Genomic DNA, 26,732 nt, shown 5'->3' with positions numbered 1-26,732 from the left:
GGCCCTCATCACTACCCACAAATCCACCATCGTTTGTGTTGTCTGCAAACTTACTAATCAAATCAGTTACATTTTCCGCCAAATAATTTATATATTACAAACAGCAAAGGTCCCAGCACTGAACCCTGAGGAACACCACTTGGCACAGCCCTCTATTCAGAAACAAATCCTTCCATTGTGATCCTCTGCCTTCTTTGACTCGGTAAGAAGTCTCACAACACCAGGTAAGAGTCCAATCAATTTATTTGATCGTAAACTCACATGCTTCCGGGGTTTGCCCCTTTGTCGGGTGATGACGCAAGGATATTTTAGCCTTGGAGGGAGTGCAGAGGAGGTTTAGTTGGCTGATGCCGCAGTTGAGGGGGTTGAACTATGAGGAGAGGCTGAATAAACTAGGCTTGTACCCGTTATTGTTTCGAAGAATGAGGGGACATCTCATTGAGACGTATAAGATGATGAATGGGATGGATTGGATAGAGGTGGAGAGGCTCTTCCCGCTCAGAAAGGACAGTAAGACTCAAGGCCACAGCCTCAAGATAAAGTGGGGCGGTTTAGAACGGAGTTGAAGAGGAACTTCTTCACTCAAAGGGTGGTGAATCTCTGGAATTCTCTGCCCGTTGAAGTGGTGGAGGCTGCCTCGCTAGATATATTTAAGACGCGGGTGGATAGGTTTTTGATAGGCAAGGGGATTAAGGGTTATGTGGAGAGGGCGGGAATGTGGAACTGAGACACGACAGGTCAGCCATGATCTTGTTGAATGGCGGGGCAGGCTCAAGGGGCTAGGTGGCCTACTCCTGCTCCGATTTCGTATGTTCTTATGTTCTTATGAATGGGCAAACCCCGAAAGCTTGTGGGTTTACGATCAAATAAACCGATTGGACATTAACCTGGTGTTGTGAGACTTCTTACTGTGTTTACCCCAAACCAACGCCGGCATCTCTACATCATGACTTCATCAAAACAGACAGTGAAATGGAACATTGTTCAATAAATCTCTCAGTGGTCAAAAATATTGCCTAACTTTGGGACACTTTGAAAAGTTCAGGGGAGATATTGCCGTGGGTGGCTCGTTGGTCTAGGGGTATGATTTTCGCTTTGGGCGCTGTATTAGAATGCGAGAGGTCCCGGGTTCAAATCCCGGACGAGCCCTGCATTTTTTTTTCCTAAAGATAATTCTTTGCAATGAAGGTGGCGACAACGAGTGAAAGACGAAGCAATGTTTACCTCCCGCGAACTCATTGCAGAGAAAATATCTCTGAGAACTCGGAAAGCAACCATACAGTCTGACAGGACTGGGAATCCCAGTCAGATTTTAATTTTTCCATGTTTTCCTTTAATTCCGGTGTCCCCAAAGATTAGCGCGGGCCTCTGGATCACCAGCCCAGTGACATCACCTTTCATCCCTGTAATCAGAAACACTTCACTCAGCTCGTTATTAAACCTCTTCCTCCACAGAATTTTATTAAACTATTTGCTACAAAGCCTGTTGCTCCATTCGGGGGCATCAATAATTTATTAAGATCACGCAAAAAAGATAGATTTCTTCGGAGGAGGCTAAAATAATGAGGTGAGAAAATGTAATGGACAAAACAACAAGGAAATACATTCTGAGAAAGCGCCCCGCAATGTTTGCAAGAAAATGCAGAGCTTTCAGCTGAAGAAGGAAATCTCAGTTTGCCGGAAGATTTCTGCATAAAACGACCGCGACAGGACTCGAACCTGTAATCTTCTGATACCATCATCACCAGGATTACCGGTCAGACGCCTTACCCATTAGGCCACGCGGTCAACAAATGCAAGTCATCCCCAAATGTTAGCGCCATGTGAATAACTGCCGTGATCATATTTATTTTCAGTTTTGTTTTTAGTTACTTCTCTGATTCCCAGATGCCAAAAAAATTAAGTGGAATCCCCAGAGTTTGTCAACAGCAGAAATCTAACGTCCAATTCTAACATTCTTTTGGTGCCTGTCTGTGTGGAGATTGCACGCTCTCCCCGTGTCTGCGTGGGTTTCCTTCGGATGCTCCGGTTTCCTCCCATCTCCAACGACGAGCAAATTTGGTGGATTGGTCAGGTTAAATTGACCCTTACTGTTAGGCGGATTAGCAGAGTAATTACGTAGAGTGACAGGGAGGGATTCACTGTCGGACAGTCGGTGCAGAATATCTGGGCCGAATGGCCTCCTTCCGCACTGTCGGGATGCTAAGCCTCTTGCACTTCCTGTCTTCAATCTTCAATGCCTGTCCCCGAATCCTTCTGCTAGCAGCTAATGCAGGAACTTCCCCCTGTGAACCTTAGTTCAATATGTTCTACTCTTTTACACCTCTCTTCCAGCGCCACTCAATCCCTTTTGCTGCAAAGAGAGAAACTCCGAGTTATCCAGCCATACCTTGGAGCTAAAATCCCTCACTGCTGGATCCAAAACAGTAAATCTCCTTTCCCCCTTCATAAGGACTCTCACACACTTTGTAAAGTCTGGTTACCGGGTCTGGGGGCAATCCTAAAACAGCTACAGTTAATCAGGGCTTCATAAAGATTGAGCAGAACTTCCCAGTTTTTATACTCAGTATCTCCAGTTATGAAGCCAAACATCCAATCCGCCTTCCTGATCACTCTCTTAAAATCGTCTCTCTCCTTCAAAGATCTCTCTGACCCTCAGGTCCCCCTGAGCCTGCACACTGCTCAGAACTGGACCAGTCAGTTTCTATTGCCTTTCCCCATCTCTTCTGTCAAAATGCAGCACTGTTCCTGAGTGTGGGATTATTAATTTGTCTCTGCTACAAAATCAGTGAGAGTTGAGACTGCAGCTTCTGTTTCTCCACTGTTAGGCTGACAGCACCGTGGTTGTTCCCTCACCTCAGGGACAGCAGCAGTTTAAGAAAGCAGCAAACCACCACATACTTAAGGCCGGTTAGGGATTGGCAATGAACGTTGGCCTAGTCAGTGGTACCCACCTCTCGAAATGAATAAAACAAATAAAAACTCGCAACTCCAACCGGAGACGGAGAGACACAGAACAAATCTCACTCACATGCATGTGTTGGATACAATATGAATCACCCAATCACATTCCTGAACAGAGGGTAAAAGGCAGTCGAAATTGGGCGATCGTGATCCACTTCCAGTTTAACCAGAGTTTTATACAAGAACAGAGAAGATCTTAACACAACATACAACATTTTAACCCAACATGGAACATCATGAGATCAGATAATTAACATTAGTAAAACGGAAAACATCTTCACGGAGAATATTTTGACACAACAGAGCAGTGCAGAGGAGGTTCACTGGGCTGAGATCTGAGATGAGGAGGTTAGCCTATGAAGAGAGACTGGATAGACTGGGTCTGTACTCGTTGGCGTTTAGAAGGATGACGGGGGGATCTTTTAGAGACATATAAGATAATGAAGGTGATAGACAGGATAGCGATAGAGAGATTCTTCCCGCTCAGAAAGGATAGCAAGACTAGAGGGCACAGCTTCAAGATAAGGGTTGGGGGGCAGTTCAGATCAGATTTGAGGAGGAACTTCGTCACTCAAAGGGTGGTGAATCTACGGAATTAACCGCCCATTGAAGTGGTGGAGGCTACCTCGCTAAATATATTTAAGTCACGGGTAGATGGGTTTTTGATAGACAAGGGAATTAAGGGTTATGGGGAGAAAGCGGGAAAGTGGAACTGATCCACTTCAGATCAGCCATGATCTTATTGAATGGCGGGGCAGGCTCGAAGGGCGAGACGGCCTACTCCTGCTCCTATTTCTTATGTTCTAATGTAACAGGGAACACGTTTACAGAACAGGGCATATATTAACAGAGTATTTTAAAAATATTGACACAAGATGGATCATATTTACACAGCCGGGAAGGCATTTTAGACAACAGCAGAAAACATTTCTCAACAACAGAGAGACCAGTTACACAGCAGGAAATATATTTATAAACACCTATTTGCAACTGAAAATTCCTTTTCAAATAGTGATCGACTCTCCAATTCCGTGTCTTGCCTGTTTCCCAACACTTTGTCTGTCATTCCATGTGTCCAAGCAGTCTCTCATGCTGCTATTGTGTGTTTTTCTCTGTTTATTGTATTCTCGGTGTGATGCAGTGATGCCTCCTCACACTGGTGTTCCTGTTAAACGATAGAGGAGTGACCATCTGTCTGACTACATTGATGGGCAGCAGAGTGAGACTTTTGTCGTAGTAGAGTGGCGCAGCGGAAGCGTGCTGGGCCCGTAACCCAGAGGGCGATGGATCGAAACCATCCTCTGCTATTCCTGCTCATAGTGATGATGAAACAACTTAACGGTAACTGTGAAGCAGTTGTGCCTTTTACCTGGAGGACACAAACTGTTATTTGGCTTCCCTTTTCCCCGAAAAACCTCGACCTGGAGTAAATGGCTTTTTCTGCAACCAGAGCCTTACACAAGAAGAGGGAACATCTTAACACAACATGCAACAATTTACAGACAAAAAAAGTCCTCACGGAGAATCTTTTTTACACAACAGGGAACACGTTTGCAAGGGAAGGCGATATGTGAACAGAAAAGAAGAAAAAATATTTACAGAGCCGGAAACACAACAACAGGGCAGCATATTTCACAACAGCAGAAAGAAAAAAACACTCACCAACATTTGAGACAGTTACCTGGGTAAGATTGGTCTGGAGAGATATTGGCAAAACACGGATAATTGGGAATTACTCCGAGGGAAAAAGACAATGGGCAGCATGAACACTTTGGGCCGAAGGGCCTGTTTCCATGCTGTAACCCTCTATATCATAGAGCACAGCAGGAAATATATTTACAAACAGTGAAACACTTTACACAACAACAGTGAACATCTTTGAGCAATAGTTCAAAGCAGGACAAGCTGTACAGCAGGAAATATGCTTACAAGAATATATTTGCAACAGGAAACTAATTCAACATGTGAGTGATCAATTCCGGGTCCTGCAGGTTTCCCGGAACCTTTGTCTGTCGTCACTCATTTACAAACAGTCTCTTTTGCTGCTTTTGTGCGTGTCTTTTCCGTCCATTGCATTCTTGGTGTTCTGCAGTGGAATTGTGTGGCCAGACTGAAGCTCCCTCACACTCGTGCTGGAGTTAAACAACAATGTGGAAGTGAATATCTGAATGGCTACATTGATAGGCAGCAGGGGGAGCTGGATTTACCAGAGCAAAGTGACGCAACGGAAGTGTGCTGGACTGATCATTCAGAGGTTGATGCATCGAAACCATTCTCTGCTATTTTCTGTTAACGATGATAACAAAACTACTTGACAACAATTCGGCAACATTTCCGTGGAATATGCAAACATTTGCATTGGCTCCGCTTTTCTGTTTTCATCCTCAAACTGCAGTAAATCACATTGATCTGCACATAAACTGTAGATACTGTGAACATGCACCAGGATATATTAGTGACCGAGGTCATGGTGTGCAGGGCACAATTTCAGAATTTGTGGATGATGTGAAAGTTGGGAGCATTGTGAACTCTGAGGAGGATAGTGTAAAACTGCAAAAAGGACAGAGACAAGTTGACGGAATAAGTGGACAAGTTCCAGCTGAAATTCAAAGCTGAGAATTGTGAAGTGATTCATTCTGGTATGAAGATTATAGAGAGGCAATGAAAAGTAAATGGGCCGGGTTCAATTCTGGCCTTCAGTGACTGTGTGTATTTTCCACATTTTCTCTGTGCCCACTTGGCTTTCCTCCGGGTGCTCTGGTTCCCCCCGCAATCCATTGATAGGGGAAATGGACTTACCATGCTAAATTTCCCCGAATGTCTCCCAGTATGTTTAGATTAGGAGGATTAACAGGGTAAATATGTGAGGTTGAGTGGATAGGTCAGAGAATCAGTGCACACGCAATGGGCCGAATGGCCACATTCTGCACTGTAGGGATTCAATGATAGAGGTTTTCATATTCCAGTCAAGAGTTCATCAAGAACCAGGGGAAAATATTCAAGATAAGCATCAAAACTGCAGCGATTCAGTGTCTAATGTACATATCTTTGGAAACTAAAGCAACATTTAACATGGCCAATCCACCTCACCTGTACATCTTTCAACCAGGGAGCAAACCAGAGAACCCAGGGGAAACTCACGGGGGAGAATGTGCAAAATCAGCAAAGATTAGAACCAAAGTCAGGTCTCGGGGCTGTGAAGCGCGGGAGTGGGATTAGATAGAATGTTGTTTCATTAACGCCAAATGGGTTGTTACTGCATTGTAAAGATTCTGTGGTTTGTGAATCTATAACATAATCCTATTGAATGGAGCAGCAGGCTTGAGGGACCATGTGATCCACTTCTGATCCGATTTATTGTGCTGCTATGTCCAGGAAGCTGCTAATTGATTTCTCATCATTAAATCAGAATTTACTCCAAATATATGAATGCATCAACCCTGTGCTCAGTGACAAACACTGACTCGTGGTTCAGCAATGTCTCAGTTTTAATATTCTTATCCGTGCTTCCAAATCCCTCCATGTCCTCAGCTCTTCCTGCCTTTCGTCAACTCCAGCCCAACAATCCTCTGAGATATCTGAACTCCACTGATTCTGCCCTCGTGATAAGAAGTCTCACAACACCAGGTTAAAGTCCAATAGATATATTTGTGAGCAAAACCAGTAGCTTTCGGAGCACTGCTCCTTTATCGCCTTACCTGATGTTTTTCTGAGCACTGAGACTGCAGCTTCTGTTTCTCCAAGAGAATCTCTCTGGATAAAGCCGGAATTTACAAGGATTTCTGTCACTGAGACATTGTCTGGCGGTCTGTGTCTCACTGCTCCAACTCACTCTATCCCTCCATCCCCTCTATATGAAGGCGGGATCTTGTTGTTTAGTGACTGAGTGCACACAATCTGTATCTACATCTGATCAAATAGAATTCAGCTTGTGAACAATATCACCATTTGAACCAGCTCTGGGTTAACCCAGGCACAGCTCTGATTGGCTGCAGCCCCCTGATTCTGGGGAACAGACACTGTGAGCATCGCCGGCCTCAGAGGCTTTCACACTTACTGAGCTGGGAAACTCCAACTAATCCCCGAGAATCCACAGCACAGAGCGAGAGGAGAGGAAAACCTGTCCTGGGAGCTGTCAATCTGAGACACAGTTTGACCTGTCAATGTGCAGATGTGAAGCTGCTCCTTCCATTCCCAATCTGCTATAACCAGGAGTTCCTAACGCCCAATAATGACCAGCTTGCAGCAATGTGTTTGAATGAACACGATGTCATATCATCCCAGCAGCATTTTGAAATGATCATTCAGTGTATTCTGATGTAATTTATTTCTTATGTTCTGTGTGTCATTACATAAGAACCTTCTTCTGAAATGAGACCTTGTTTTTGTCTTGTGCTAGAGATGCTGTTTTTTTTTTCAAACTGCTCACATTCTGATTTCCCTCATGGAGTGGGTATGCCGGCGTTGGACTGGCGTAAACTCAGTAAAAAGTCTGACAACACCATGTTTTAGTCCAACCTATTTATTTGATAATATACTCACAAGCTTTCGGGGTTAGCCCCTTCGTCAGGTGAATGGAGAGTTCTGGCCTCAGACAGAGCATATAAAGCACAGACAGTTTAGAGATTACTGATTAGAATGCGAATCCTTACACCTAACCTGCTGTTCAAGACCTGAAGTGGCTGATAATGTGAGTGGAAGGAGCACTGATCACAGTTTAAAGAGATGTGTATTGTCTCCAGACAGTACAGTAAGTGAGGTTTTGCAAACCCAGGCAAGTCACGGGGGTTACAGATAGTGCGACATGAACCCAAGATCCCTGTTGAGACCGTCCTCATGTGTGCGGAACTTGGCTATCAGTCTCTGTTCAGCGACTCTGCGCTGTCGTGTGTCGTGAAGGCCGCCTTGGAGAATGCTTACCCGAAGTTCAGAGGCTGAATGCCCGTGACCACTGAAGTGTTCGCCAACAGGAAGGGAACAGTCTTGCCTGGTGACTGTCCAGCGATGTTCATTCATCCGTTGTCGTAGCGTCTGCATGGTCTCCCCAATGTACCATGCTTCGGGACATCCTTTCTTGCAACGTATCAGGTAGACAATGTTGGCCGAGTTGCAAGAGTATTTACCATGTACCTGGTGGATGGTATTCTCACGTGTGATGATGGTATCCATGTCGATGATGGAAAGGTGGTAGGACTGGAGGGTCTCGATGACATTACTGTTACTAGAGAGGCGGTGCTAGACAGACTGGAGGGGCTGATTGTGGACAAGTCCCCAGGACCGGATGGAATGCATCCGAGGGTTCTGAAAGAAATGGCGGAGGTGATAGTGGATGCCTTGGTGGTTATTTTCCAGACGTCGCTGGATTCCGGGGAAGTGCCGGAAGATTGGGAAACGGCTAATGTTGCACCGTTGTTTAAGAAGGGTGCCAGGCAAAAGGCGGGGAATTATAGGCCTGTTAGTTTAACGTCTGTGGTAGGTAAAATGTTAGAATCCGTCATCAAGGAGGAAATAGCGAGGCACCTTGAGGGGAACTGCTTGATAGAGCAGACGCAGCACGGTTTCGTTAAAGGGAAGTCGTGTCTGACAAATTTACTGGAGTTCTATGAGGATTTGTCTTGGGCGGTGGATAGAGGAGAGCCGGTGGATGTGGTCTTTCTTGATTTTCAGAAGGCGTTTGACAAGGTACCTCACAAGAGGTTATTGCAGAAGGTCAGGGGGCATGGAGTTGGGGGTAGGGTGTTAGCGTGGATAGAGGACTGGTTGTCAAATAGGAGGCAGAGAGTTGGGGTCAATGGGTGCTATTCGGATTGGCGGATGGTGACTAGTGGAGTGCCCCAGGGGTCGGTGCTAGGGCCTCAGCTATTTACCATTTATATAGATGATCTGGAGAAGGGAACCGAGTGTAGGGTGTCGGAATTTGCTGATGACACCAAAATTGGTGGAAAGGCAAATTGTGCGGAGGGTGTGGAGAGTCTACAAAAGGATCTAGATAGGCTGGGCGAACGGGCCAGGAAATGGCAAATGGAATTTAATGTTGGCAAGTGCGAGGTGGTCCACTTTGGTAGGAATAATGGTAGGAAGGATTATTACTTAGGTGGAGAAAAACTGCAGCAGGCGACGTGCAGAGGGACCTCGGGGTCCTTGTGCATGAGTCGCAAAAACCCAGCTTGCAGGTGCAGCAGGTGGTCAGGAAGGCGAATGGGATGCTGGCCTTCATAGCGAGGGGGATTGAATATAAAAGTAGGGAAGTCTTGCTGCGGCTGTATAGGGCATTGGTGAGGCCGCAGCTGGAGTACTGTGTGCAGTTTTGGGCGCCGTACTTACGCAAGGATATTTTGGCCTTGGAGGGAGTGCAGAGGAGGTTTACTAGGCTGATGCCGGAGTTGAGGGGGTTGAGCTATGAGGAGAGGCTGAATAAATTAGGCTTGTACTCGTTAGAGTTTAGAAGAATGAGGAGAGATCTCATTGAGACGTATGAGATGATGAATGGGATGGATAGGATAGAGGTGGAGAGACTCTTCCCGCTCAGAAAGGATAGTAGGACTAGGGGGCACAGCCTCAAGATAAAGGGGGGTGCGGTTTAGAACAGAGTTGAGGAGGAACTTCTTCACTCAAAGGGTGGTGAATCTCTGGAATTCTCTGCCCGTTGAAGTGGTGGAGGCTACCTCGCTAAATATTTTTAAGACGCGGGTTGATGGGTTTTTGATAAGAGAGGGGATTAAGGGTTATGGGGAGAGGGCGGGAATGTGGAACTGAGCCACGACAGATCAGCCATGATCTTATTGAATGGCGGGGCAGGCTCGAAGGGCTAGTTGGCCTACTCCTGCTCCTATTTCTTATGTTCTTATGTTCTTATGTATTGACTTTCCCTTTACAGTGTAGAATTTATAAAGATTAAACATATTTCGGGACTCCCCACAAATATCTCTACTATTTATTTACACGATCCAGGAATTTTCATCATTTTCAGCCCATTTTTCTAGCTGGCTCAAATCCCTCTGCAAGTTTTGAAAACCTTCCTCACTGTCCAGTACACCTCCAATCTTTGTGTCATCAGCAAAAATGAAAACAAAACGAAGCAATGTGAAAAAGGTATGAAGTAACTACAAGAGCCTCTTTCGTGTCGGCTTCATTCTAGCAGTGGTCTATTACTTTATTATAATCTACCTCAGTAGCCAACTGTCTTTCAATGGAGACCAAAGCTATCCCAGACAATCTATCCTCGCCCATTGTCGAACGAAGGTCGGACTTTATGTGTTTGAGCCGGCTAATGGACTGTTCTACAACTGAGCTAGTTATTGGGAAGGTCAGACAAAATGTGGTAGAACGTGGACAAGTTAGAATAATCACCAAATCTATTTACTCACCCAATCTCGGCTGGTGATGTCCGCCGGTGAGGGATGCTTGGTATCGACTGCCCGTTCGTCGCGGTGGCTGCATATTTGTGTCCTTCGCGGCCTCTGCAATTTCCTGGTGATTGCATACCCTCTCAGGAGATTGCATGCCTTCCTCGCTGCCTGAAGTCCCCGCATCTGTATCGCATCCCGAGATCGCAGTACACGGATCGAGGACTTCAGATCTCGGGAAGAGACCTGAGGGTCTCGTGAGGAACACCCCGTTGAAAAGGCGCTACTTTTGAAGAATGTGCTGGGGGAGGGGTCGCTCCCCCGTTCCCTCTCTTGCTCCGACACTGTATCCATCGCCTTCACCACTCGGCCAGCTCGTCATATAGTAACAGCCTTTCTAATCACCTCTTGAACAAAGAACACATTTCTCCTGTAGGATAATGTTGTCTTTCTACTTTCTCGTCAATTTTGGTGCGTTGTTATTCTTCCATTCGATTTAAATCCCGAGAAAGTGAAGAGGGAGGCAATTCCCTGTTTGAGTTTTGAATTCACCGAACACAACACAGATGTAAAAGAGCAGCTACTGATGTGAGCTTGTGGCGCAACGGTAGCGCGTCTGATTCCAGATCAGAAAGTTGCGTGTTTAAATCACGTCAAGCTCAAAGAACAATTATTCATCCGTCCTCGGATTTTGTATCTGGATAAAGTTGATTGTTCCTGAAATGACAAATCTTCAAACGATGATAGATACCATACTTTATATTTGCTCAATCTGCACCTGTACCTCGGGCCATAACATAACACAGATGTAAAAGGGCTGTAAGACTTGTGAGCTTGTGGCGCAACGGTAGCGCGTCTGACTCCAGACCAGAAAGTTGCGTGTTCCAATCACGTCAGGCTAATATAGCAACTATTCACCCGTCCTCGGATTTTGTATCTGGATAAAGTTCGTTGTTCCCGAAATGACGAATTTCAAAACGATGATCGATACAGTACTTTATGTATTTGCTCAATCTGCACCTGTACCTCCGGCAATGAAAAGACAATATAATGAAAGAAATGCGTCTCAGCTGTAAAGCACCTTGAAACTTCCAGCCGTTTGGGAAAAAAAAACAATTTCGAGACAAGATAAAAGCAAAATCCTGCCGATGCTGGAATCTGAAACAAAAAATGAAAATGCTGGAAAAACTCAGCAGGTCTGACATCATCTGTGGAGAGAGACCAGCTGAGATTGTCCAGAATGTTCAGACTTCAAGACACCCCGTCTTTCCTCCAAAATTAAAAAGAACATGCAGTTTGATATGAACGGCAAACGCACCCTTCTGTCTCCACCTGATTTGTGTTTTTTCTTCATGCATCCATCCCATTCTCTTTCCTGCTAATCCAAAAGTCTTAATTAGCTGTTTGCTGCATTAAATAGTTCTCCGTGTTGGGGAAAATAACTGCTCCCGTCAGAACTGAGTTGTCGCTCCGGAAGTGTAAGTGGCCAGTGTACAATGCGTATGGCCTTTACAAACGGTAGTTCCTCGTTAGTATAGTGGTTAGTATCCCCGCCTGTCACGCGGGAGACCGGGGTTCAATTCCCCGACGGGGAGTTTATCGCAGTTTTATTACATGAAATTGTATTTGTGTTGTTCTCTAACTTTGAAAACAGAAACGAAAAAGACTGTCAAGAAATGAAACTTTCAAAAGCGCAAATCTTTACATTTGTACCGACAGTTTTCGTGACCTGAGATCAACGTTCGTTCAATTCATCAGCATTTTGTCTCACCTTTGATCTGGCGATGCCACGGAGTCAACACGTCGAATATTACCCTGATATTAGCACAATGTCAATAAATGCTGTGATTTCATATTTTTCAGTTCTACTTTTGGATGATCCACTGATTCCCAGATCCCTGAAAATAGAAAGGAAACCTCCAATGTTTTTCAGTATTGGAAATCCCTTTGAGTCTGTGAGTTGTGAAGATTCATGCAGCGTGAGGAATGGAATATTAATGCATGATTGTAAGAGCAGGAAGGTTCAGTTCGAGCTGGACAAAATTTTGGTGAGGCCACCGCTGGAGGACAGTGTGCAGTTCCGGTCAAATCACTACAGTAAGGATTTGATTGCACTGGAGAGGGTGCAGTGTCCATTTCCCAGGGACCAGATCGTAAACTGGGATGGAGAATATAAGCTATGAAGAGAGTCCATGTAGACAACATCCACTGTCCTATTCTCATCAACCATCTTCGTCACTTCCTTGAAACACTCCTTCATGTTCGTGAGACACGGCCTCCCCTTTACAAAACCATATTGTTTCTCACTAATATATCCACTCATTTCCAAGTGGGAAAATATCCTCTCTCGAAGAATCCTCTCCAATATTTTCCCGACCATTGATGTAAGGCTCACCGGCCTGTAATTACCTGGATTGTTGGTGTTATCCTTCTTCAACAAAGGAACAACAGAGGCGATTGTCCAATCATCTGGGACCTCCTCTGTCGCCAGTCAGAATACAAAGATTTCTCTCAAGGCTCCTACAATTTCCTCCCTTGTCTCTCTCAGTATTTGGGGTATATCCCATCAGACCTATCTTGTCGACCTCATTATTTCTCAAGGGCACCAATACATTCTCTGTTTTGATCTCAACATGACTCAAACCACCTGCACATCCTTCCCGAGGCTCACCATCATACATGTCGTTTTCGGTCAACACTGACGCAAAGTAATCATTTAATACTTCACCCATTTACTCTAGCTCCACGCATAGACTCTCTCCCTTGCCCTTGAGTGGGCCGGCCCTCTCCCTGGCTACCCTCTTGCTCGTTATGTATGTATAAACAACCCTGGGATTTTGCTTACTCCTGCTGACCAGTGTATTTTTTGTGGCCATTTTTGGTCTATTATTTCATTAAGTTTTTATCTTCCTCATCAGGTTAAGGAGCGGCGCTCCAAAAGCTCATCTTACCAAATAAACCTGTTGGACTTTAACCTGGTGTCCTGCTGCTACTTAATGTGCCTCCCCCAGTCCAACGTCAGCAACTCCGCGTCTGTCTGTGAGAGAATGGAATTAATACTGTATCTGTTATCCATGATCTGCATACAGATTTGCTCCTCTATCTCTTCCTCACCACACTTCCCTTTTTCCTTCTCTATCACTTCTGTTCACATTGTATTGAATAGTAATTGCCTGGTGTTCTATGTGACTGATGGTGTCACTCTGTCCGTGGTACTGTTGGGGACTCAATGTGTATTTGCCAGTTAGTGGGAGCTGAGAGTGACTGCGGGGTTCATTCCCTCCCTGCGAAGCTCTGCCATTTTGGGATTAATGTTGTAACTGTCCTTCTCGGTCACTATATGAGGGGACTGGGTTTACTTCTACCAATCAGTCTCTGCACCTGCCTGTGGGATTCATCCTCTAATTGTCAGTCTCTGGCTGTGTAAATCAATGTGTACTCTTTAAATATCAGAGAAGAGAGAAAATTACAGCACAGGAGCAGCCCTTCAGCCCTCTGAGCCTCCGCCGACCATGCTGCCCATGTGAACTAAAACCTCCTTTCAGTCTGTGGCACTGAGCCTGCTTTCTGCTCAATGGGCCGAGTGTTGGCAAGTGGAATTAGTTGGGCAGGCCAGGGCATTTCATGCATCACTGTAGATTCGATGGGCCAAAGGGCCTCTTCCACACTATCCTATTCTCTGATACATGGCCTTACAAGCCAAGCTTGGAAAATTATGTATTCATAGATAATGTATTTTGGGTGGGTGTCAGTATAAACTGCAGAAATTTGGTTCATGTCTTAAAACTCACAGTTTGTTTTCCCCGCATGGAATTGTTGATATTTCAAACACTTTGTCTGAATTTATTGTGAATGCTGAAAATGTGGTGACTTTTAGAGCACTTCATCGAATCATAGAAACCCTACAAGTGCATAAAGAGGCCATTTGGCCCATCGAGTCCGCACTGACCACAATTCCACCCAAGCCCTACCCCTATATCCCTACGTATTTGCCCCTCATCCCACGACATCTCAGTACATTCAGAGACAATTTCAGCATGGACGACCGTGCCGCCCAATATCGTTCGCTTTGAGGGAAAATATAAACTGGCCTGCACGGGGATCGAACCCGCGACCTTGGTGTTATTAGCACCACGCTCTAACGAACTGAGCTAACCGGCCACAGACAGGCTGCCGTCCACGGATGGTTATCGGGGCAGCACGGTAGCATAATGGTCAGCAGTGCTGCTGCCCAGCTTCAGGGACCTGGCTTCAATTAGAGGAGTTTGCACATTCTCCACGTGTCTGCGTGGGTTTCCTCCGGATTCTCCGGTTTCCTCCAACAGTCCAAAGACGTGTGGGTTAGGTTGATTGGCTGTGCTAAAATTTGCCCTCAGTGTCCTGAGATGCGAAGGTTCGAGGAATTAGCGGGTAAAAAATGTAGGGATATGGGGGTAGGACCTGGGTAGGATTGTGGTCGGTGCAGACTGGATGGGCTGAAGGGCCTCTTTCTGCACTGTAGGGTTAAAGAAAAACACTTATCAGAAACATAGTGTGATTTCTATATGTGTGTTGCCTGATGTTGTTGTTGCTGTTCTTGTTTTTTTTCATACTGGGACTGTGTTTTCACTGACTGGCAATGAAGACAAATAAATAAATGTCTCATGATCGAATTGAATGGTAGAACAGAGTCAACGTGCCATGTGCAATGTCTGTTCTTAATTGCTGTGTTCTAGTGACTGGAAGAGACGGAACGATGGATACTGAGGGAAATAAGGGTGGAAATTGCAGAGGCAATGGAGGCAATTTCTAACCCAGCTCGTTATATGGGCGGTGCCAAATGAGTGGAGAATTGCAAACGGTAGACACCTCTTCAGAAATGGCTGTAAGAATCAGTCCAATCAGTTTAATATCGGTTTAATTGTTAGGCCGAAGGGCCTGTTTCCTTTGCTGTGTTCTTCTTTGTTGTTCAATGTTTAATATTCTCCAAATAATAACCGGAGGACAAAAAAAAATCCCACCTGTGCTGATGCACAATAATTAAGGAAAGCCCCTCAGTAATCCCATAGTTAATGAACTTGATCGAGATGTTCATGAGGGTAATGGAAAAGGCGAGGATTCAAATCCCATTCCTGGCAGTGTTTGGGGGAGGCAGTGGCAGTGGACAAGTAATCCAGAGATCCTGGGTAATACTCTGGGAAGCTGGGTTTAAATCCCAGAAGGACAGATGGTGAAATTTTAATTCAAGACAAACCTGGAATTAATTATCCATTTTTATAAAACCCCATGCAGTTTACTAATGTCCTTCAGGGAACAAAATCTGTAGGAGGAGGGTATTTGAATCAACAAGTCCAGAGGTAACAAAAACATGGATGAGGGTTTCAGGTACAGTTGAGATCAGGTATTATCAACAATGTGTGAAGTTACACAGCTGGAAACAGGTGGCCTTGGTGCAGGAACAAATGTGTGGTCAGAATCTCATTTCCAGGTGGAATGATGTGCCAAGGTTATATGAGTTTGTTTCGGCCTCGACAGTGACCAGGGAAAGTGATGGAGTCATTGACTGGGAATGGAATTTCTGGTGGGACCTTTGGCCTTCCAGATGTTTCATGGGGAATTATCTGCTTATCGAGTACAAGCTGCTGGATAAGCAATCTAATAATTTAATAAGAGGGATTGGTTCTGAGAGCTGATGGTGAGCTGGAACTGGGTATTATCAGCTTACGTGTGAAAACTAACACTGATCTTAAGATTATGAGACCGAGAGGTGAGGTCTAGAAATAGGAGGGAGCCAAGGATAAATCCTTCAAAGATTCGGGAGGTAACAACACAGGAGGGAGAAGAGTGACCATTGCGGGTGATATTGTGCCACTGACCAGAAAGGTAAGAATGGAACGAGGCCAGTGCAGTCTTCCCCAGCTGGAAAACCATAGAGTATAGAACATTACAGCGCAGTACAGGCCCTTCGGCCCTCGATGGTGTGCCGACCGGTGGAACCAATCTAATGACCCTCTAACCTAAACTCTTCCAATATTATCCATATGCCTATCCACTGACCATTTGAACGCCCTTAAAGTTGGCGAGTCCACAGCTGCTGCAGGCAGGGCATTCCACACCCTTACTACCCTCTGAGTAAAGAACCTACCTCTGACATCTGTCCTACAATCCTCACCCCTCAATTTAAAGCCTTGTCCCCTCGTATTAGCCATCACCATCCGAGGGAAAAGGGCTCTCACTGTCCACCCTATGCAATCCTCTGATCATCTTGTGTGCCTCAATTAGGTCACCTCTTAACCTTCTTCTCTCCAACGAAAACGACGTCAAGTCCCACAGCCTTTCCTCATAAGGCCTTCTCACCATACCAGGCAACATCCTGGTAAATCTCCTCTGCACCCTTTCCAATGCTTCCACATCTTTCTTATAATGCGGCGACCAGAGCTGTACGCAATACTCCAAGTGCGGCCGCACCACAGTGTTGTACACTTGCAACATGAACTCACGGCTCCGAAATTCAATACCTCTACCAATAAAAGCGAACACACCGTACGCCTTCTTAACAACCTTATCAACCTGGATGCCAACTTTCAGGGATCTATGCACACGCACAGCGAGATCTCTCTGCTCGTCGACACGACCAAGAGTCCTTCCATTAGCCCTATATTCTGTACTCCTGTTCCTCTTACCAAAGTGAATCACCTCACACTTTTCCGCATTGATCTTCCACACTTTGCTCAATCTATTCTTCACAACAATCCTTGAACTGATGTGATGGGAATTTCTTTCGCTGAGAGAAGCTACAATCCCAACACTGAACATCCTGTTGAATAGTCAGGGTCTAAGACAAAGAGGATCGCATTTCCCCCTGAATCTGCTGTGTTTTTCTTCAATGTTCCATTCGAATGACAGCCTGAAAGGATAGCTAGTTAACAGAAGTTTATTCGCTGAAAAAAAATAGTGCGCCGAAGGCTCGTTGGTCTAGTGGTATGCGGTCAGTAAAGTCAGTATGCGGGTAAAATGTAGAATTTAAAAGGGAATTTGAATGTAAGCATATATTGCAAAAAAACTGGAGTAAGAAAGTAGAGAAATATTGTTTCAATTGTGTTGATGAAGTCACAACTGGAATATTGTGTCCAGTTTTGGTCTTATTTGTGGAAAAATGAGGTGGCATTACATCCAGCACTTTTTCCCTTCCTTCTCTATGTGCGGTATGCTTTGTCTGCAAGAAACCATACCTTTCACTGTATACTATTTCATGTGACAAAAATAAATCAAATCAAATCAAATCAAATCCGGCTGTCAGAATGAGATTACCGACGCGACTGGCGAGTTACAACCACAGGTCGACTTGGCGAGTGGTGAAAACAGATATCACTGCTTCTGATCTTCACCAGAACAGACAGTGAAATGGAACATTGTTCGGGAACATTCCTGATTTTACAATGTTGTTACGAAAGAAATAGTTAATAATCTGTGGGAGATATGGAAAAAATATGGCCATTTGACCGGCTTTGGCGGTTGGCTCGTTGGTCTAGGGGTATAATTCTCGCTTAGGGTTACGGTATTAAAATGCAAGAGGTCCCGGGTTCAAATCCCGGACGAGCCCCGGAATTATTTTTATTTTTTTCCGAAGTAGATTCCGAAAATGATTAAAATCAGGAGCAGATTAGAGTTCCCGAGAAATCATTGCAGAGAATATATTACTGCAGAACATGATCCATTTACCAGTGACCAGATCGTTCTCTGGGATGGAGAATTTGAGCTGTGAAGAGAGACTGGATGGGATCAGACTGTTTTATTTCGAGCAATGAAGGCTGACAGGAGGCCTGATTGCGGTATATAAGGAATGGACAGGGTGGATCGGAAGCTGCTGCTGCCTTATTGCACGGGCATTCGACCTCTGACCTTCGGGTAAGCATTCTCCAAGGCGGCCTTCACGACACACGACAGCGCAGAGTCGCTGAGCAGAAACTGATAGCCAAGTTCCGCACACATGTGGAAGGGTCTCAACCGGGATCTTGGGTTCATGTCGCCCTATCTGTAACCCCCCGTGACTTGTCTGGGTTTGCAAACCCTCAATTACTGTACTGTCTGGAGACAATACACATCTCTTTAACCTATGCATAATGCTCTTTCCACTCACATTTTCGTCATCTTTAAGACTTGAATTGCAGGTTAGGTGTAAAGATTCGCATTCTAATCAGTAATCTGTAAACTGTCTATGCTGTTATATGCTCTGTCTGAGGCCAGAAGTCTCCATTCACGTGGCGAAGGGGCAAACCCCAAAAGCTCATCAATGATCTGGATGATAATGTGGTAAATTGGTTCAGTAAATTTGCTGACGATATGAAGATTGGAGGAGTAGTGGACAGTGAGGAAGGTTTTCAAAGCTTACAGAGGGATTTGAGTCAGCTAGAAAAATGGGCAGAAAAATGGCAGATGGAGTTTAATGCAGACAAGTGTGAGGTGTTGCACTTTGGAAGGACAAACCAAGCTAGAACATACAAAGTTAATGGTAGGACACTGAAGAGTGCAGTAGAACAGAAGGATCTGGGAATACAGATACAGAATTCCCTAAAAGTGGCGTCACAGGTAGATAGGGTCGTAAAGAGTGCTTTTGAACATTGGCCTTTATAAATCAAAGTATTGAGTATAAGAGTTGGAATGTTATGGTGAGGTTGTATAAGGCATCGCTGAGGCCGAACTTAGAGTATCGTGTGCAGTTTTGGTCACCTAATTACAGGATGGATATTAATAAGGTTGAAAGAGTGCAGACAAGGTTTACAAGGATGTTGCCGGGATTTGAGAAACTGAGTTACAGAGAATGGTTGAACAGGTTAGGACTTTATTCCTTGGATCTTAGAAGAATGGGGGGAGATTTGATAGAGGCGTACAAAATTATAATGGGTACAGATAGAGTGAATGCAAATAGACTTTTTCAACGGAGGCGAGGGGAGGGAAAAAAAGTAGAGGACATGGGTTAAGGGTGAAGGGGAAAGGTTAAAGGGAATATTGGGGGGGAGGGCTTCTTCACACAGAGAGTGGTGGGAGTATGGAATGAGCTGCCGGATGAAGTGGTAAATGCGGGCTCATTTTTAACATTGAAGAAAAGCTTGGACAGGTACATGGATGAGAGGGGTGCGGAAGGATATGGTTCAAGTGCAGGTAAGTGGGACTAGGTAGAAAAATGGTTCGGCACAGCCAGGGAAGGCCAAAAGGCCTGTTTCTGTGCTGTAATGTTCTATGGGAAAGGGGAATAAATGCTGCAGCTGCGGCGCAAAGAATGACATGTTGGACTTTTCATCGTTATCTGGTGAGATATTCAAAGATTGTGGTCAGGAACTCATTGGAGTCGGCTTTTTAGATAAGGAACTGGTGGATCAATGCTTTCAGAGAAGTGAAACTGCTGCCCCGAAAATCAAACAATCCCCACAGTGCAGAAGAAGGGCATTCGGCCCATCGAGACTACACCAACAGCAATCCGACCCAGGCCGCATCCCCACACACTGAGTTTACCCCCAATAAAGGGGCAGTGAAGACGTATTTCCGACGAGGATGGGATGCAAACCCAAACGTGTAGAACGCAATGAAGTAGCAATCCATCGCCTTCACCACTGGGCCACCTCGTCATACAAAAATGCCCTTTCTAATCACCTCTTGAACAAAGAACACATTTCTCCTGTAGGATAATGTTGTGTTTCTACTTTCTCGTTAATTTTGCTTCGTTGTTACCCTTCGAATCTATTTAAATCCCGAGAAAATAAAGAGGGAGACAATTCCCTGTTTGGTTTTTGAATTCACCAAACACAACACAGATGTAAAAGACTCGTCAGGTCTGTGAGCTTGTGGCGCAACGGTAGCGCGTCTGACTCCAGATTAGACGGTTGTGTGTTCAAATCACGTCAGATTCAAGGAACAATTATTCATCCGTCCTTGGATCTGGGTAAAGTTTATTGTTCCTGAAATGACGAATTTCAAAACGATGAGAGATACAGTACTTTATGTATATGCTCAACTTGCGCCTGTACCTCGGGCAATAAAAAGACAATATAATGAAAGGAATGTATCTCAGCTGTAAAGCACTTTGAAACTTCCAGCCGTTTGGAAAAAAAAACACATTTCGAGACAAGATAAAAGCAAAATACTGCCGATGCTGGAATCTGAAACAACAAATCAACATGCTGGAAAAACTCAGCAGGTCTGACATCAACTGTGGAGAGAGACCAGCTGAGATTGTCCAGCATGTTCAGACTTGAAGACACCCCGTCTTTCCTCCAAAATTAAAAAGAACATGCGGTTTGATATGAACGGGAAACGCACCTTTCTGTCTCCACCTGATTTGTGTTTTTCCTTCATGCATCCATCTCATTCTCTTTCCTGCTAACCCAAAAGTCTTAATGAGTTAGTTAAAGCCGCTGTTTGCTGCATTAAATGGTTCTCCGTATTGGGGAAAATAACTGATCTTGTCAGAACTGAGTTGTTGCTCCGGAAGTGTAAGTGGCAAGTGTACAATGCGTTTCGTTAGCTGCAGAAGCAGTTCCTCGTTAGTATAGTGGTTAGTATCCCCGCCTGTCACGCGGGAGACCGCGATTCAGTTCCCCGACGGGGGGTTCATCGCAATTTTATTATGTAAAATTGTACTTGTGCCGTTCTTTAACTTTGAAAACGGCAAAAATAAAAGGCTGTCAAGAATAGAAACTTTCGAAAATGGAAATCTTCACATTTGTACGGAAACTTCTCGTGACCTGAGATCAAAGTTCGTTCAATTCAACAGCATTTTGGCTCACCTTTGACGTGGCGACGCCACGTAGTCAACACGTTGAATATTACCCTGATATTAGCACAATGTCAATAAATGCTGTAATTGCATATTTTTCAGTTATATTTTTGGATGATCCACTGATTCCAAATCCCTGAAAATACAAAGGAAACCTCCAATGTCTTCCAATATTGGAAATCCCTTTGAGTCTGTGAGTTGTGAAGACTCATGCAGCGTGAGGAATGGAATATTAATGCATGATTGTAAGAGCAGGAAGGTTCATTTCGAGCTGGACAACATTTTGGTGAAGCCACCGCTGGAGGACAGTGTGCAGTTCCGGTCAAATCACTACAGTAAGGATTTGATTGCACTGGGGAGGGTGCAGTGTCCATTTACCAGTGACCAGATCGTAGACTGGGATGGAGAATTTGAGCTATGAAGAGAGATTGGATTGGATCAGATTATTTTACTTAGAGCAGTGAAGGCTGAGAGGAGACCTGATTGAGGTGAATAAGAAATGGACAGGGTGGATAGGAAGCTGCTGCTGCCTCACAGCACCAGGGACCCGGGTTTGATTCCCAGTTTGGGTCACTGTCTGTGTGGAGTCTCCATGTTTCCCCATGTTTACGTGGATTTTCTCTGGGTGAACAAAGAACAAAGAAAATTACAGCACAGAAACAGGCCCTTCGGCCCTTCAAGCCTGCATCGATCATGCTACCCGACTTATCTAAACCCTCCTTCCATTCCGGGGACCAGATCCCTCTATTTCCATCTTATTCATGAATTTGTCAATACACCTCTAAGAAGTCACTACCGTATCCATTTCCACTACATCCGTGGCAAAGAGTTCCAGGCACCCACCACTCCTTCCCTCATACATCTCCTTTAAACCTTGTCCCTCACACCTTAAACCTTTGCCTCCGAGAGACTGATTCTTTCACCCAGGGGGAAAAAAAAACCTTCTGACTATCCACTCTGTCCATGCCTCTCGTAATCTTGTGGACTTCTAGCAAGTCGCCCCTCAACCTCCTTCGTTCTAGGGAGGACAAACGAAGTTTCTCGAACCTCTCCTCATAGCTAATGCCATCCTTAGCAGGCAACATCCGAGTAAATGTTTTCTGCACCCTCTCCAAAGCCTCCACATTCTTCTGGTAGATCGGCGGTCGGAACTGAACTCTAAATTCCAAGTGCAGCCTCAGTAAGGTTCTATAAAGCAGCAACATGACTTGCTGATTTTTAAACTCAATGTCTCAGCCGATGAAGGCAAGAATGCCGTGTGCCTTCTTGACTACCTTCTCCACCTGCATTGCCACTTTCAGTGACCTGTGTACCTGTCCACTCAGATCCCTTTGGCTATCAATACTCTTACGGGTTCTGTCATTTACTATATATTTCCAATCTGTATTAGACCTTCCAAAATGAATGAACCCACATTTGTCCGGATTAAATTCCATCGGCCATCTCTCTGCCCAAGTCTCCAACTGATCTATATTCTGCTGTATCCTCTGATGGCCCTCATCACTACCCACAAATCCACCATCGTTTGTGTTGTCTGCAAACTTACGAATCAAATCAGTTACATTTTCCGCCAAATAATTTATATATTACAAACAGCAAAGGTCCCAGCACTGATCCCTGAGGAACACCACTTGTCACAGCCCTCTATTCAGAAACAAATCCTTCCACTGTGATCCTCTGTCTTCTTTGACTGGGTAAGAAGTCTCACAACACCAGGTAAGAGTCCAATCAATTTATTTGATAGTAAACTCACATGCTTCCGGGGTTTGCCCTTTCGTCGGGTGATGACGCAAGGATATTTTGGCCTTGGAGGGAGTGCAGAGGAGGTTTACTAGGCTGATACCGGAGTTGAGGGGGGTTGAACTATGAGGAGAGGCTGAATAAACTAGGCTTGTACTCCTTAGAGTTTAGGAGAATGAGGGGAGATCTCATTGAGACGTATAAGATGACGAATGGGATGGATAGGATAGAGGTGGAGAGACTCTTCCTGCTCAGAAAGGACAGCAGGACTAAAGGGCACAGCCTCAAAATAAAGTGGGGCGGTTTAGAACGGAGTTGAGGAAGAACTTCTTCACTCAAAGGGTGGTGAATCTCTGGAATTCTCTGCCCGTTGAAGTGGCGGAGGCTGCCTCGCTAAATATATTTAAGACGCGGGTTGATAGGTTTTTGATAGGCAAGGGGATTAAGGGTTATGTGGAGAGGGCGGGAATGTGGAACTGAGACACGATCTTATTGAATGGCGGGGCAGGCTCAAGGGGCTAGGTGGCCTACTCCTGCTCCTATTTCGTATGTTCTTATGTTCTTATGAATGGGAAACCCCGAAAGTTTCTGGGTTTACGATCAAATAAACTGATTGCACTTTAACCTGGTGTTGTGAGACTTCTTACTGTGTTTACCCCAATCCAACGCCGGCATCTGTACATCATGACTTCATCAAAACAGGCAGTGAAATGGAACATTGTTCAATAAATCTCTGAGTTGTCAAAAAAAAATTGCCTAACTTTGGGATACTTTGAAAAGTTCAGGGGACCATTTGCCATGGGTGGCTCGTTGGTTTAGGGGTATGATTCTTGCTTTGGGCGCAATATTAGTATGTGAGAGGTCCCGGGTTCAAATCCCGGACGGGCCCCTCATTTTTTGCTAAAGATAATTCTTTGCAATGAAGTTGGCGACAATGAGTGAAAGACGAAGCAGTGTTTACCTCCCGAGAACTCATTGCAGAGAAAATATCTCTACAGAACTCGGAAAGCAACCATACAGTCTGACAGGACTGAGAATCCCAGTCTGGTTTTAATTTTTCCATGTTTTAGTTTAATTCCGGTGTTCCGAGTGAACCGTGAGTATTGATGAGTTTCAGCAGTCCTGTTGAGGGGAAATTCACAATCAGGAGAAGGACATACGAACAGAGGAAATAAGGGCAGAAGAAGGTCATTCGGCCCCACAAGTCTGCCCCGCCATTGGCTGATCTGCTTGTGCTTCGATTTCCACATTTCCATCTGTTCCCGATAACCTTTGATTCTGTTGCCAAATAGGAATCTATCCACCTCCGGAATAAAAGTGTTCAATATCCCCGCCTCCACCGCCTTCTGAGGCAGAGTTCCAAAGTCACGCAACGCTCCGAGAGAACAGAATTCACCGTCCCAAAAGAGGAAGCTCAGTTTTTTTTAAGTGTCCGTTGTTCTGCATTCACTCACAAGAAGAGACATCATTTCCACGCGCAACTTGTGAAGACCATTCAAGATCTGATGTGATTTGAACAAGGTACCTCCCACTCGGAGTATCTCCGGTGCAGAGATTCCCAGCCAGTCTGTGGAACCTTTCCTCTTCTCAGTCTGGTAAATCTCCTCTGCACTGTCCAACTATTCAAGTTATCAAACTGACAATCTCTTCTGGACCGATTACAGCGCATTTACATCCTTAATTAAATATGGATACCGAAACTTCAGACAATATTCGAGATACTTCACTAATGACCTAAACAACTGAAGCATAACATTATTCTTAAATGGTCAAATGTCTGTAATAAAGCAGACATTCCATTAACCTTTTTTATTACTTGTTGTACCTGCATACTAAATATTTGTTACTCGAACACAACGAGATCCCTTTGCATCTGGGGAAGTTTGCAGCCCTTCTAGAATTGAGTAATAATCTGGTTTTGTTCTCTTCCTGCCAAAATGAATAAATTCACATTATATTCCAGTTGCCAGGTTTCTACCCGTGCACAGAACCTTTCTTTAACTATCTCCAAGCTCCTTACGGCCTCTCCACAAGTTACTTTGCGACATATATTGTGCCTTGTTTGACCATTTCAGATGTCAGGTAAGAGTCACCCTCTTACTCTGGGTCTGGAGTCACATGTAGGCCAGACCAGTTAAGGAGGCCAGGCTTATTTATCTAAAGTGCACCGGTGAACCAGATTATAGTGAACAACAATCGCCGGTAGTTTCAAGGCCGCCATTACTGAAAGGAGCTTTCAATTCCAGATTGATGAAATAATGAATTTAAATTTCATCAGCTGTCGTGGTGGGATTTACTCCGTGTCCCCAAAGATTAGTGCGGGCCTCTGGATTACCAGCCCAGTGACATCACCTTTCATCCCTGTAATCAGAAACACTTCACTCAGCTCGTTATTAAACCTCTTCCTGAGGAGATTAGATTTTCCTCCACAGAATTTTATTAAACTATTTGCTACAAAGCCTGTTGCTCCATTCGGGGGCATCAATAATTTATTAAGATCACACAAAAAAGATAGTTTTCCTCGGAGGAGACTAAAATAATGAGGTGAGAAAATGTAATGGACAAAACAACAAGGAAATACAGTCTGAGAAAGCGCCCCGCAATGTTTGCAAGAAAATACAGAGTTTTCAGCTGAAGAAGGAAATCTCAGTTTGCCGGAAGTTTTACCAGATTTCTGCATAAAACGACCGCGACAGGACTCGAACCTGCAATCTTCTGATATCATCACCGCCACAGTTACCGAAGTCGGACGCCTTATCCATTAGGCCACGCGGTCAACCGATACAATGCCGCCCCAAATGTTAGCCTCATGTGAATTACTGCCGTGATTATATTTATTTTCAGTTTTGTTTTTAGTTACTTCTCTGATTCCCAGATGCCAAAAAATTGAAGTAGAATCCCCAGAGTTTGTCAACACCAGAAATCCACTTCTAACATTCATGGCTGCCTGTCTGTGTAGAGCTTGCACGCTCTCCCCGTGTCCTTCGGGGTTTCCTTCAGGGTGCTCCTGTTTCCTCCCATCTCCAACGATGTGCAAATTAGGTGGATTGGCCAGACTAAATTGACCCTTATTGTTAGGGCGATTAGCAGAGTAATTACGTAGAGTGACAGGGAGGGATTCACTGTCGGAGAGTCGGTGCAGAATACCCGGGCCGAATGGCCTCCTTCCGCACTGTCGGGATGCTTTGCCTCTTGCACTTCCTGTCTTCAATCTTCAATGCCTGTCCCCGAATCCTTCTGCTAGCAGCTAATACAGCAACTTCCCCCTGTGAACCTTAGTTCAATATGTTCTACTCTTTTCCACCTCTCTTCCAGCCCCACTCAATCCCTTTTGCTGCAAAGAGAGAAACTCCGAGTTATCCAGCCATACCTTGGAGCTAAAATCCCTCACTGCTCGATCCAAAACAGTAAATCCGCTTTCCCCCTTCATAAGGACTCTCACACACTTTGTAAAGTCTGGTTACCGGGTCTGGGGGCAATCCGAAAACAGCTACAGTTAATCAGGGCTTCATAAAGATTGAACAGAACTTCCCAGTTTTTATACTCAGTATCTCCAGTTATGAAGCCAAACATCCAATCCGCCTTCCTGACGACTCTCTTAAAATCGTCTCTCTCCTTCAAAGATCTCTCTGACCCTCAGGTCCCCCTGAGCCTGCACACTGCTCAGAACTGGACCATTCAGTTTCTATTGCCTTTCACCATCTCTTCTGTCAAAATGCAGCACTGTTCCTGAGTGTGGGATTATTAATTTGTCTCTGCTACAAAATCAGTGAGAGTTGAGACTTCAGCTTCTGTTTCTCCACTGTTAGGCTGACAGCACCGTGGTTGTTCCCTCACCTCAGGGACTGCAGCAGTTTAAGAAAGCAGCAAACCACCACCTACTTAAGGCCGGTTAGGGATTGGCAATGAACGTTGGCCTAGTCAGTGGT

General features: G+C 44.9%; 7 non-coding genes across 7 annotated transcripts; 4 read left to right on the top strand and 3 right to left on the bottom strand.

The window, feature by feature from the left end:
- Positions 1-1,064: 1,064 nt before the first annotated feature.
- Positions 1,065-1,149, top strand: trnap-ugg (transfer RNA proline (anticodon UGG)). The gene is given in 2 exon segments: positions 1,065-1,100; positions 1,114-1,149. It is a non-coding gene; the product is annotated as a tRNA-Pro (tRNA).
- Positions 1,150-1,698: 549 nt separating this feature from the next.
- trnat-ggu (transfer RNA threonine (anticodon GGU)) lies at positions 1,699-1,788 on the bottom strand. Its single transcript is given in 2 exon segments — positions 1,699-1,734; positions 1,752-1,788. It is a non-coding gene; the product is annotated as a tRNA-Thr (tRNA).
- Positions 1,789-4,199: 2,411 nt separating this feature from the next.
- On the top strand, positions 4,200-4,271 carry trnat-cgu (transfer RNA threonine (anticodon CGU)). Its single transcript has one exon. It is a non-coding gene; the product is annotated as a tRNA-Thr (tRNA).
- Positions 4,272-10,900: 6,629 nt separating this feature from the next.
- Positions 10,901-10,972, top strand: trnaw-cca (transfer RNA tryptophan (anticodon CCA)). Its single transcript has one exon. It is a non-coding gene; the product is annotated as a tRNA-Trp (tRNA).
- Positions 10,973-11,833: 861 nt separating this feature from the next.
- Positions 11,834-11,905, top strand: trnad-guc (transfer RNA aspartic acid (anticodon GUC)). The gene has a single exon. It is a non-coding gene; the product is annotated as a tRNA-Asp (tRNA).
- A 2,492-nt stretch (positions 11,906-14,397) lies between these two features.
- trnai-aau (transfer RNA isoleucine (anticodon AAU)) lies at positions 14,398-14,471 on the bottom strand. The gene has a single exon. It is a non-coding gene; the product is annotated as a tRNA-Ile (tRNA).
- An 11,016-nt stretch (positions 14,472-25,487) lies between these two features.
- Positions 25,488-25,579, bottom strand: trnar-ucg (transfer RNA arginine (anticodon UCG)). The gene is given in 2 exon segments: positions 25,488-25,523; positions 25,543-25,579. It is a non-coding gene; the product is annotated as a tRNA-Arg (tRNA).
- Between the last annotated feature and the right edge of the window lie 1,153 nt (positions 25,580-26,732).

The sequence above is a fragment of the Carcharhinus amblyrhynchos genome, unplaced genomic scaffold (genome assembly GCF_965287045.1).
Source record: "Carcharhinus amblyrhynchos unplaced genomic scaffold, sCarAmb.v2.hapA scaffold_42, whole genome shotgun sequence".
NCBI classification, from domain to species: domain Eukaryota; kingdom Metazoa; phylum Chordata; class Chondrichthyes; order Carcharhiniformes; family Carcharhinidae; genus Carcharhinus; species Carcharhinus amblyrhynchos.
The sequence above is the reverse complement of the archived record's forward strand: the minus strand, read 5'-3'. Positions and strand labels throughout refer to the sequence as shown.